The sequence below is a fragment of the Megascapheus bottae genome, chromosome 1 (assembly GCF_031878675.1).
Source record: "Megascapheus bottae isolate mThoBot1 chromosome 1, mThoBot2.hap1, whole genome shotgun sequence".
Taxonomy (NCBI): Eukaryota; Metazoa; Chordata; class Mammalia; order Rodentia; family Geomyidae; genus Megascapheus; species Megascapheus bottae.
The window spans coordinates 6546873-6560000 of NC_143509.1; the positions used below are offsets into that span (position 1 = coordinate 6546873).

The following is a 13128-nucleotide window of genomic DNA, read 5'->3' on the forward strand; positions in this document are numbered from 1 at the left end:
TCTGACAAAGGAGCCGAAGATATACAGTGGAACAAGCACAGTCTATTCAATTACTGCTGTTGGTAAAACTGGGCAGCCACATGCAGAAAACTAAAAATTGACCCTAGCCTTTCAACATGCACAAGCATGTTAACTCAAAGTGGATTAGAGACCTCAATGTCAGACTGGAAACTGAAACTGCTACATGATAAAGTGGGAGAGACACCGGAACTCATAGGCAAAGGCAAAAGATCCCTGAACAGAATCCCAGGGTCACAACACATTGGAGGGAGACACGATAAATGGGACTACCTAGAAATATTGTCATTTTCACGATGTTGCTTCTTCCAATCCAGGATCATGGGTTTTTCCACTTCCTCGGTTCTGCTTTAATTTCCTTTTTCAGGGTTTTAAAGTTTTCATCAAAAAGGTCCTCTACATTCTTAGTTAAGCTGATTACTAGGTATTTTATTTTCTTTGAGGCTATTGTGAAAGGAGTTGCTTTCCTGGTTATTGCCTCGTTCTTCTCACTGTTGGTGTAGAGGAAGGCAGTTGATTTTTGAGGGTTAATTTTATAGCCTGCTACCCTTCCAAAGTTTTGAATCACTTCGGGAGCACATATACTAAAATTAGAATGATACAGAGAAGATTAGCATGGCACCTGTGCAAGGATGACACGCAAATTCGTGAAGCGTTCCGTATTTTTACAGTTGCTGGTGGGGTTGTGGAGAAAAAGGAACAATACAACACTGCTGATGGGAATGCAGACTAGTTCAGCCACTCTGGAAAGCAGTGTGGAGGTTTCTTAAAGAACTGAAAATAGACCTTCACTATGATCCCACCATACCACCTCTGGGCATCTATCCTAAACATCATGACCCAAGATATTACAAGGACACCTGCTCAGCTATGTTCATCTCTGCACTATTCGCAATAGCCAGGTGATGGAAACAATGCAGATGCCCTACTGCAGATAAATGGATACAGAAAATGTGGTATATATACACAATGGAATTCTACATAGCCAACAGACAAGATAAACAATGACATTCACAGGAAATGGATGAACCTAGAGCGAATCATGTTGAGTGAGACAAGTCAAGACCTAAGGAACAAAAGGCGCATGGTATAGCTAATATGTGGCTATTAAATCCAAAGAGTACCAGAGCAAGGACACAATATTTACATACCCAATGCTATGGACATGGTAATGGAAATATAAACATAACTATGTAGACATAAAAACCTATGACTCTATAGACATAATGTCTTATTTCTTAAATTGTTTCTATGACATACAAACCCTTTGCCTAATTTTGATTAAGTTCTGCGTTCTAAGTCCCAGTGATTGTAAAGAGAGATTCCCTCCTTGAACACTTATTTGTTAAACTTGTCATTTAAAATATGATGTAAAAAATCAACATTAATAAATTCTTTAAAAAAACCAAAAAGTCTTAGATCCCATCTGTAAATTACTAAAAACAAAGAAAGCACATTATATAACATTTGCCAAGAAATCAGAAAGCCCTGAGTTCAAACACCAGTGCTACCAAAACCAAAATGATCTGTTTGTGTCCATTTTTTAAAATTTTATCTTTTTATTTTTCATTGTAATGTATAGTGGTGCTACAGGTATATTTGACACACAGTTGGGATTTTCATTATTTATTGAAATTGGAATAAACAAAATACAATGTGCTCAGAATGGTTAAAAACAGCAGGAAACACTAAAGGGAAATAAAGCTGTGTGATGCTGGCTTATGCTTGTCATCCGAGCTACTCAGGAGGCTGAGATCTGAGGGTCATGGTTCAAAACCAGCACTAGGGAAAGCACCCAGACCCTGAGTTCAAAAGAATATCATGACTGCATTTGTTCATGTACGTATGTGGAAAGGGATCCAGACAAAGTGAGGGGATGGGTAGGGCATGAGAGAGTCTAGACGAACTGTGGAATGAATGACTTTGATTATAGAGTTTGTAAATAAACATCACAAGTTGAATCCTCTGGTACAGCTTTTAACCATAGTAAAATGATGAAAAAAGGGAAAAGAAAGAAGTCACCGATATTATGAGATCTCAAGCAGTGAGATTTCAAACTAAAGCTGGGAAGATTTCTGAAATTTGGCACTGCAATCCTTTTTTCTTGGTCTTGAACTCTGGACCTTACCCTGTTCCTGATTTTTTTCTCTTTTTGTAAAGGCTGGCCCTCCTTTCATTGAGACATAACAACGCTTTCAACATTTTGGTGTTTAATTGAAGGTCAAAGTCTTGTTGTCTTTCTCCAACACATAAGGATGTCCATTTCTAGATCCCTATATAGATTTGTTGTGTATCAGAAAACAACTTCTTTCCTTCCTCATGTGAGAAGCATAAAGCTTTAGCCTCTACCTCATTTCCCTGCCATCTGCTTAGGATCTGCCACAACATCTCTTACATCCAAGGGAATTCCTGCACTAGTCACCACAGCAGATGTATGATAACGGTGAAGATGCTATTCAATGGACAAATGTTAATCTGATATTAGAGTGCTTATCTAGCATGCATAGAGCCCTGGGTTCAACTGCTCAGTGCTACATGCACAGAAAAAGCAGGAAGTGGGGCTTTGAGTGTAGCCTAATGGTAGAGTGCTCACCTCCCATGCAGAAAGCCCTGGATTCAATTCCTTGGCACCATACACACAGAAAACTCTGGAAGTGGCACTGTGCCTCAAATGGCAGAGTACTAAAAAGTGTCTAAGGACAGTGCCCAGGCCCCGAGTTCAAGCCCCAGGACTGGCAAAAATGCAAATCAAAAAACTTTGAGATTCCAAAAAACCTCAGTTAGATGACCATTATGAAGAAAACTGATAATCACAGATGCTGGTGGGGATGTGGCCAGAAGGGGACATTCCTATGTTGTTGGTACAATTTCTGGAAATCTATGGAGATTCCTTAAAAGACTGAACAGAGATTCTCTATGACCCAGCATTCCCTCTCTGGGTCATTTGATGAAAATCCACTACAAACATTTCCCCACTGCAACTGTCAGTACCACCATTTTCATTGAAGCATGGTTTACTTATCCAAGATATACAATCAACAGACATACCCCTCGGTGGATGCATGAATCAAGAAAATGTGGTCTATAAACACAATGAAATTGTATACACCCATCCGAAAAAATATGTTGTACTGTTTGTAGGGAATAGACAGACCTGGAAAATTAATACCCAAGTTCTCAACTTGTTGTCTTTATTTTATTTGTAATTTCATGGTTTATACTGCTTCAGGATTTATATATCCTTAAATCATGAAATGTTTTCTGTAGGCATTAGGGGGTGGGAAGAAAAGAAAATGATTAAATATTTATATGAATAATAAAACAAAATAAAATTAGAAAAGATGTAAACTTTGAAGTTGGAATAATAATAATTCTAAACATATATGGTATGGATAGAGAACAATGAAAATTCATTAAAAGTCACCCCACTCTGGAGATCAATTTTTTTATTGTAATTAGTAAAAGGGTTACATGATATTTGTCAGATAGAAGGTGCATTAATTCACATACATTGATACCCTTTCACATGTCTTGGTACCCGTTTCCCTCCCCCCCCCACACCCCCAACCCGTCTTGGTTTTCCCCCCTTCCCTATCAAATTTCAAATATCCAAATACAAATAAGTTCAATATATCAGATAACAAAATGAGATACTATACCAATATGAGATAACCAAGGGACAGCAAAGGAGATGAGAGACAACATAGTACATTAAGGACAACAATCATTCATTATATGGCTTTTGTTTCACTATCCTGGAGGTCCTTTCAATTAGCTTCACATTACATGGCCTTATGTATCAAGAGTTTGCTCTATTGCAAATCTCTGCTAGTAGAGCCCAAGGTTTCTACTGATTATGACGAATGAGGGAAACCATTGAGCCTAAGTTTCTTTGAGTCTGGCTTACTTCACTTAATATGATTTTTTCTAAGTCTTTCCATTTCCTAACAAATGGGGAAATGTCATTCTTTCTGACAGCAGCATAGAATTCCATTGTGTACAAATACCACAACTTGTTGATCCACTCATCAACTGAGGGACATCTAGGTTGGTTCCATATGTTTGCTATGGTGAATAGTGCTGCAATGAACATTGTTGTGCTAGTGGGTTTAGTATGTCCTTGTTTCTGGGTGGTTGGGTAAATGCCAAGTAGTGGAATTGCTGGGTCATAGGGGAGTTCTATGTTTAGCCTTTTGAGGCACTGCCACACTGCTTTCCATAGTGGTTGAACGAGTTTGCACTCCCACCAACAGTGTAGTAGTGATCCCTCCTGGCCACATCCCCTCCAGCATCTGTTGTCATTCGTTTTCCTGATCTTGGCCATTCTAGCTGGAGTGAGGTGGAATCTTAGAGTTGTTTTGATTTGCATTTCTTTTATGACCAGAGATGTTGAGCATTTCTTCACTGGATCTGCAGAGTGGAGCGCTTTGGGACCCTGCCTTACAACAGTGGGTAGGGGGTGCGGGTAAATAGGAGCCAGCATCTGCCCCCCCTCAATTCTCGAGCGGGGCATCCTCCAGCTGGGAATCCTGACCAAGACACCACCGACGGCCCCCCCACAGTCACAGACTCTGACAAAGCAGTGGAAACACAGCAGGGATCTGAAGGGCTGACCAGCAGCCAAGCTCCCCTTCTGAGAACCATAAAGGCAAGGCTCTGTCCTTGGAGCCCACGTCCCCAACTGGGCCCCGCCCCTGGGAACAGAGGGGCCTCCTGCTGGTCCTGCTGAGAGCTCCTGAAACTCTCAATCCCCACACCCTTGGCTTGGGGCCGCCCCTGGAAGCAGCACAGGAAAACGTCCGCCAACCACGCTCAGACGGAAGCTCGCAGATCCATCCCATGGTCCACTGTGAGGCCACTGGTTGGGCTAAGAGTTCGTCGTGCAGCAACACATAAGTTTTTTTCTAATACTTTCCAAACATTGTACTCAAATACTCTACCTACTTACCCCCTGACCTCTCTCATTCTATTTCTCTATCTCTGGACCTCTGCTCCTCTTTCAACTCTTATACTGCATGGATCTACACTTGATGGCTGTTGAGCAACATTGTATATCTAGGTGTTTAATCATTCTCTAGGCTCAGAGGGACTCAAAGACAATAGAGATTGGATTGAGAGGCTTATTGTTTTGGATATAAATCGTTTATCAGTGAATAATTAGACTAGTCATTAACTGCACAAAAAGAAAGAGTGATAACACCAATCAAAACTTGTGAACATCTAGAGTCTGCCAGCTACAGAAGTTTAGGTTGGTTATATTTGAAAAACTATAATCGTGTTTAGTATTCATCTTGCTCCCATTTTCAAATGGGCAGAACAAGAAACTCAAGAAAAATGTCAAATCAAGAAACAACACCTCCCACCTCCCCCACCCAATGTAAACAGCCAATGGAACAGTCACTGGCAAACCTAGAGGAGAGTCTTCCAATTGCTGTACAAATGCAATTCATAAACATCATTAATGAAAAATGTGAAAATATAAAGAAAGAGATAGGGAGGAAGCCATAGCTGAACAAGAGGAAACCATAAAAAAGGTGATAAGCAAAAAAGAAGAAGCCATAAATGAGGCCATAATAAAGGCTGTTCTGGAGATCAATTATAAGGAGTGTGAAAAGTCCGTGCCATCTCTCCATCAAATAAGCATAAGTGATAGAAGTTTTAGTGTATTAATCATGTGTATAGACAGAGAGTCTTGAACCAGCATGGATTTCCTTTAGGTCCTCTCAGCTCTGTGTTTGAAATGTCCACAGAGTCTTGGTCATTGATGTGTTCAACTTGGCTAATTGGGAGCTGTGGGCCTCAGTCCTCTAAGGCCACCTAGAATTGGAGGGGGAGCCTGTGCTCCCTGCCTTTCACTCTCCTGTCTGCAGGACCTGCCCCCTCCTTGTCAGCGTCCCCCAGCTTTGCTTCCATGGTGTCTTCAAATCCAGTCTGAGAACAGAGGCTGGACTTGTGCTACACGGCAGGTCTGGGGTCCTCAGACATGTCCACCTGGATCATGGCTGAAGAGAGAGGCAGCTTAAGCGAGTGAGTGCTGAGGGTGGATGGAGAAGGGATTTGGAGGTGTGTTTTGTGGATCATGAGGACAGCTTTACTGAGAGGATGTTGATGATAATGCTGATAATGATGATGACGACGATGAGATGGAGGAGTTGGTGGAGGTTGCTGCCGCTGTCTGTGACAGGATCACCACACAACAATGAGCCATGGTTGACAGAATGCCATGTGATTATCTCTGAGATCAGTTTGGATTTTCTTTTTGAACTCAGAGTCTGAGGGCTGTTCCTGAGCCTTCAGCTCAAGGCTACTGCACTACTCCTTGAACCACAGTGCCACTTCTGGTTTTCTGATGTTTAATTGGAAATAAGCATCTCACAGACTTCATGCAAAGGGTGGCTTTGAACCATGATCTTCAGATCTCAGCCTCCTAAGTAGCTAGGATTACAGAAGCGAGTCACCAGAGCCTGGCTTCAGGGCTCAGTTTTATAAGCCATCCATTCTCATTTCAAATGCATCACTTTTCCTACATACTTTTGTGAGTGAGTGAGTGAGTGTGTGTGTGTGTGTGTGTGTGTGTGAGAGAGAGAGAGAGAGAGAGAGAGAGAGAGAGAGAGAGAGAGAGAGAGAGAGAGAGAGAGAAATAGAGGGAGAGGGAGAGGGAGGGGGAGAGGGATAGGGAGAGGGAAAGGGAGAATATATTAGTGACAGGTCTTAAATTCAGGGATGTAACCTATCCCTGAAATGTTTAGCTCAAGGTTGGCACTTTACCACTCGAGCCGTAGCTCCATTTCCTGCTCTTTTGGTGGTTCCCTGGAGTTAAGAGTTGCAAGGATATTCTTGCTCAGGATGACTGAGAGCTACTATCCTCAGATCTCAGGATTACAGGCATGAGTCACTGCAAACTAGAATGTTATGTATTTTTGTAAAACTAGGAGCTGAGGGAAGGAAGATGGTGCTGAGACAATAGGGACGCTGCCTAGCTCTCTCTCACAAAAAGAGAGAACCAGGGAGTCCCACGAGCCAACTACCTTAAGAAATCCACAACAACAAACTCAAAAAGCAACGGAGAAGGACTCAAACCAGAAAAGAAATCCAGATAAAGCTCACATCCAACTTTCTCAAAGAATTCAGAACGCGAGGACCCCTCCCCCACCTCTTGCCGCAGGACCCAAGCCGTGAATGCCGCGGAAAGCCGCGAAAAGCGGCAGCTGGCGCCGGCTCCAAGCCGCGAAAAGCTGCTGCGAGTGCAGGTTCCCACCAGAAAAGTGGCAGCAGGCACCGACCCCAAGCCACGAAAAGAGGCGGCAGTGGAGGGCAACAGCCCAGGAGCGCAACTTCTACAGAAACCAGCACAGAAACAGGCCAGCAAACGGAGGAAGCAGCAGAACCAGAACAGCAAGCAGTGGAACCCAGACGCAGAACACAGGCGGCGGCAGAGACGGGAGAGGAGTGAAAGACTCCCCACCACCGTGGAACACCTGCAGACTGACCCAGAGGCGTGAGTAATATAGCGCGTCCCCAAACACATCGGGAAAGCAGAGCAGGTGCCAAGCAATAGAACTTAACTCAGACCCCTCCACCCCGCCCGAGAAAGACTGGCGGGAGCAGGGGGGCAAGGAATTTAGAATCCTGTCCCTTCCCTCAACAGCTCCCTCCCTCGGGCCATTGACTGGAGATTGACAGGCTGGCTACCTAAGACCCACCACCCCACCAAGGGAGGCGGGGCTGTCCCAACTCCCACCTGCCCAAAGGGCTCAACCACCAACCCTCTGACTGGAGACTGACAAGTGGGCGGACTGTAAGATTTAGCACCCCACCAGGGGAAGCTGAGCTGTCCCAGCTCCCACCCGCCCACCAGGCTCATCTTCCAGGCCACTGGATTTGGAGAGTGGAGGGCACTGGGTCCCTGCCTTACAACAGCCGGTAGGGGGAGCGGGAAAAAAGGAGCCTGCATCTGCCCCCCTCAATTCTTGAGCAGGGTATCCTCCAGCTGGGAATCCTGAGCAAGACAGCACCAAGGGGCCCCCCACAGTCGCAGACTATGACAAAGCAGTGGAAACACAGCAGGGATCTGAAGGGCCCACCAGCAGTCAAGCTCCCCTTCTAAGAATTAAAAAGGCGCAGCTCGGCACTTGGAGCCCTTGTCCTCAGCTGGGCCCTGCCCCTGGGAACAGAGGGGTCTCCTGCTGGTCCTGCTGAGAGCCCCTGAAACTCTCAATCCTCAGACCCGTGGCTTGGGGCTGCCCTGGAAGCAGCACAGGAAAACGGTCTGCCAACCACGTTCAGACTGAAGCTTGCAGATCCATCCCATGGCCCACTGTGAGGCCACTGGTTGGGCTAAGAGCCAGTCATGCAGCAACACATAAGTTTTATTCTAATACTTTCCAACCTTTGTACTCAAATACGCTACCTACTTACCAACTTAGGTTAGTTATCCTTCTGCTATACCTTTTCTACATTACTACAATATTCTTACACTCCTACGTTAATCCTCTTAAACCTTCCCTGACCTCTCTCATTCTATTTTTCTATCTCTGGACCTCTGTTCATCTTTCAATCCTTATACTGCACGGATCTACACTTGATGGCTGTTGAGCAATACTGTATATCTAGGTGTTTAATTATTCTCTAGGCTCAGAGGGACTTAAAGACAATAGAGATTGGACTGAGAGGCTTATTGTTTTGGGTATAAATCGCTTATCAGTGGATCATTAGACTGGTCTGTAACTGCACAAAAAGAAAGGGTAATAACACCAATCAAAACTTGTGAACATCTAGTGTCTGCCAGCTACAGAGGTCTAGGTTGGTTATATCTGAAAAAGCATACTCGTGTTTAGTATTAATCTTGCTCCCATTTTCAAATGGGCAGAACAAGAAACTCAAGAAAAATGTCAAATCAAGAAACAACATCCCCCCCCCACCCAGTGTAAACAGCCAATGGAACAGTCACTGGCAAACCTAGAGGAGAGTCTTCCAAGTGCTATATAAATGAAATTGATAAACATCATTAATGAAAAATCTGAAAATATAAAGAAAGAGATAAGGGAGGAAGCCACAGCTGAACAAGAGGAAACCATAAACAAGGTGATAAGTGAAAAAGAAGAAGCCATAAAGGAGGCCATAATAAAGGTTTTTCAAAGAAAGATAGATGAATTCATAGAATCCACAAATAAAAAGGTGACCGAACTCCAGCAAATGTTCAAAGAAAATAAAGCTACTGAGCTAATGACTCAAATGGAAATCAAGGAGCTAAAGAAATCCACACATGATCTCAAAGAAGAGATGCAAGGCATCAAAAATGAGCAATTAGAAGCAAGGGACATAAAGAATAAAGTAGATAGCTTTGATAGCAGGTTAGAAAATGCAGAGGAGAGAATTTTCGGGGCTGAAGATAATTTAGTTATTATAGAGAAAGAACAGAAAATGAGTCAATCCAAATCTAGGAAAAATGAGAGAGCACTTCAGGAGATCCAAGATACAATTAGGAAGCTTAATTTAAGGCTAATTGGTATTGAGGAGGGCGTGGAGAAAGAAGTCAATGGTATTGGAAATATATATCAGGGAATCATCTCAGAGAATTTCCCAAATATCCAGAAGGGCAGGGCCATCCAGAAACAAGAAGCTTTTAGAACCACAAACAGACCTGACCAGAAAAGAACATCCCACCACCACATCGTAATCCGAACTCGATCAATAGAAACCAAAGAAAGGATCCTAAAGGCTGCCAGGGAAAAGGGATCAGCAACCTATAAAGGAAAACCAATTAGAATCACCCCATTTTGCAGCAGAGACCATGCCAGCAAGAAATGTCTGGAAGCATATATGTCATGCCCTTAAGTCAAATAACTACCAACCAAGAATACTGTACCCAGCTAAGCTCTCATTCATAACTGAGGGAACAATAAAAACATTCCATTCCAGGGAAAAGCTGTAACAATATGTCGCAACAAAACCAACACTACAGAGAATTCTCAAAGATGTTCTATACATAGAAAACCAAAATAAATGCAATATAGTGAAAGAAATGGCACCTAAACCGCATTCCATCTAAGGCCCACATGAACTCTCAAGACACAGGCCCTAATAAAAGCTTTTAAAAATGGTAGGAACTAATAAATATCTCTCCATCCTAACTCTCAATATCAATGGACTTAACTCTCCAATTAAACGGCATAGGCTGTCTAGTTGGATCAAAAAGCAAGAGCCATCGTTCTGCTGTCTTCAAGAGACACATCTTACCCAAAAAGACAATCGTCTTTTGAAAGTGAGAGGTTGGAATAAACTCTATCAAGCTAACGGCCCCCATAAACAGGCTGGAGTTGCCATCCTCATATCAGATAAAATAGACTTCAAACTAAAATTAGTAAGAAAAGACAAAGAAGGTTACTACATACTACTAAAGGGACCTTTCCTCCAGGAAGACATAACGATCCTAAATATTTACACACCCAATCCCGGAACTCCGAACTTCATCAAGCAAACTTTACTTACACTGAAACCATACATAGATCGAAACACATTGATTGTCGGTGACTTTATCACACCACTCTCACCTATGGACAGATCAACAAGCAAAAACTCAACAGAGAAACCTTAGAAATGAACAAGTATCTAGACCAACTAGATCTAACAGACATCTGCAGAATATTCCACCCAGCAACAACACAATATACGTTTTTCTCAGCAGCACATGGAACACTTTCCAAAATAGATCACATCTTAGGCCATAAAACAAACCTGGTCAGATTCAGAAAGACTGAAATTATTCCATGCACACTCTCAGACCACAAAGGCATCAAACTGGAAATGAACACACATCTCCACCAACGAAAACCCTGTAACTCTTGGAGACTGAACAACACATTGTTGAATCACCAATGGGTCATCGAAGAGATCAGAACAGAAATCCAACAGTTTATGAAATTTAACAGTAAGGAGCACACAAAATACCAACTCCTTTGGGACACAGCAAAGGCAGTACTCAGAGGAAAATTTATAGCGCTGAGTGCCTACAACAACAAGTTGGAAAAATTGCAAACCAACAAGTTAATGTCTCACCTTAAGCTCCTGGAAAAAGAACAAGAAAACAACCCTAACCCAGTAGAAGAAAGAAAATTATTAAAATCAAACCAGAATTAAAGGATTTGAAATCCAAAAGAAATATAGAAAGAATCAACAAAACAAGGAGCTGGTTCTTTGAAAGAATTAAGAAAATTGACAAGCCCTTAGCAAATCTTACCAAAAAAAGAAGAGACCATATCAAAATAAAGAAAATCGCAGATGAAAGTGGTAATATCACGACAGAAATTACCAAGATCCAGAATATCATGACGGAACATTTCTCAAACTTTACGCCAACAAATTTGAGAATCTAGATGAAATGGATGAATTCCTAGCCAATATTAACATACCCACACGAAACCAAGAACTAAGCCAACTCAACAGACCTATTTCAAGCTCTGAAATAGAAATGGCAATTAGAGAACTTCCACCTAAGAAAAGCCCAGGGCCAGATGGATTCACAGCTGAATTCTACAAGGTCTTCAAAGCAGAGCTCACACCAATACTCCTCAAGCTCTTCAACGAAATTGAAAATGAAGGTTCCTTAACCAAACTCTTTCTATGAAGCAAGTATAACCCGCATCCCCAAACCAGACAGAGATTCATCAAATAAAGAGAACTATAGACCTAATTCTTTGATGAACATCGATGCAAAACTTCTCAACAAAATACTGGCCAACGGTCTACAACAACTCATCAAAAAAATTATACACTATGATCAAACTGGATTCATCACAGGGAGGCAAAGCTGGTTCAACATACGCAAATCAATTAATATGATTCATCACATCAACAGGAGCAAGGACAAAAATCACATGATTGTCTCAATAGACGCGGAAAAGGCATTTGACAAGATCCAACACCCCTTTATGTTAAAAGCTCTGGAGAAACTAGGAATCCATGGAACATTCTTCAATGTAATAAGGCTGTGTATGAGAAACCCACTGCTAGTATTACACTTAATGGTGAAAATCTAAAGCCATTCCCTCTAAAATCAGGAACGAGACAAGGATGCTCACTCTCTCCACTCCTCTTTAACATAGTACTAGAATTCCTAGCCAGTGCAATAATGCAAGAAGCAAGCATAAAGGGGATCCAAGTAGGGAAAGAGGAAGTAAAACTATCCCTCTTTGCAGATGACATGATTCTGTACTTAACGAATCCTATAGACTTTACTCCCAAGCTCCTTGAGCTGATTCAAAACCTTGGATGAGTAAAAGGCTATAAAATCAACTCTCAAAAATCAACTGCCTTCCTTTATGCTAACAGTGAGAGGAACGAGGCAATAATCAGGAAAGGAACTCCTTTCACAATAGCCTCGAAGAAAAGAAAGTACCTAGGAATTATCTTAACTAAGAATGTAAAGGACCTTTTTGACGAAAACTTTAAAACCCTAAAAAAGGAAATTAAAGCAGAACTAAGGAAATGGAAAAACCTCCCATGCTCCTGGATTGGAAGAATCAACATTGTGAAATGACAATCTTGCCAAGGGCTATCTACAAATTCAACGCAATACTCATCAATATCCCAATGACATTCTTTAAAGAAATAGAATAGGCAATTCAAAATTTTGTATGGAATAATAAAAGATCCAGTATAGCAAAAACACTTCTTAGCAGAAAGAACAGAGCTGGAGGAATTTCAATTCCAAACTTTAGACTCTATTACAGAACTATAATTCTCAAAACAGCTAGTTACTGGCACAAGAACAGGCCTGAAGACTAATGGAATAGAACTGAGGACCCAGATACTAAACCACAGACCTTTGGCCACCTAATCTTTGACAAGGGAGCCAAAAAATAGACTGGAAGAAAGACAGCCTCTTCAACAAGTTGTGCTGGCAGAACTGGTTAAGCACCTGTAGAAAACTAAAGTTGTATCCTTCTTTGTCAGCTTGCACTAGAATTAACTCCAAATGGATCAAAGACCTGGAGGTAAAAGCTGACACACTGAAAACTTTACAAGAAGGAATAGGAGATACACTAGGCCACCTTGCCACAGGTCGAAACTTTCTTAATAAGGACCAAGAATCACAACAAATCAGAGAAA

The 13128-nt window shown here is 42.0% G+C and overlaps 1 non-coding gene across 1 annotated transcript; it reads left to right on the forward strand.

The window, feature by feature from the left end:
* Positions 1–574: 574 nt before the first annotated feature.
* LOC150068186 (U6 spliceosomal RNA) lies at positions 575–685 on the forward strand. Its single transcript, XR_016538409.1, has one exon. It is a non-coding gene; the product is annotated as a U6 spliceosomal RNA (small nuclear RNA).
* Positions 686–13128: the final 12443 nt, after the last annotated feature.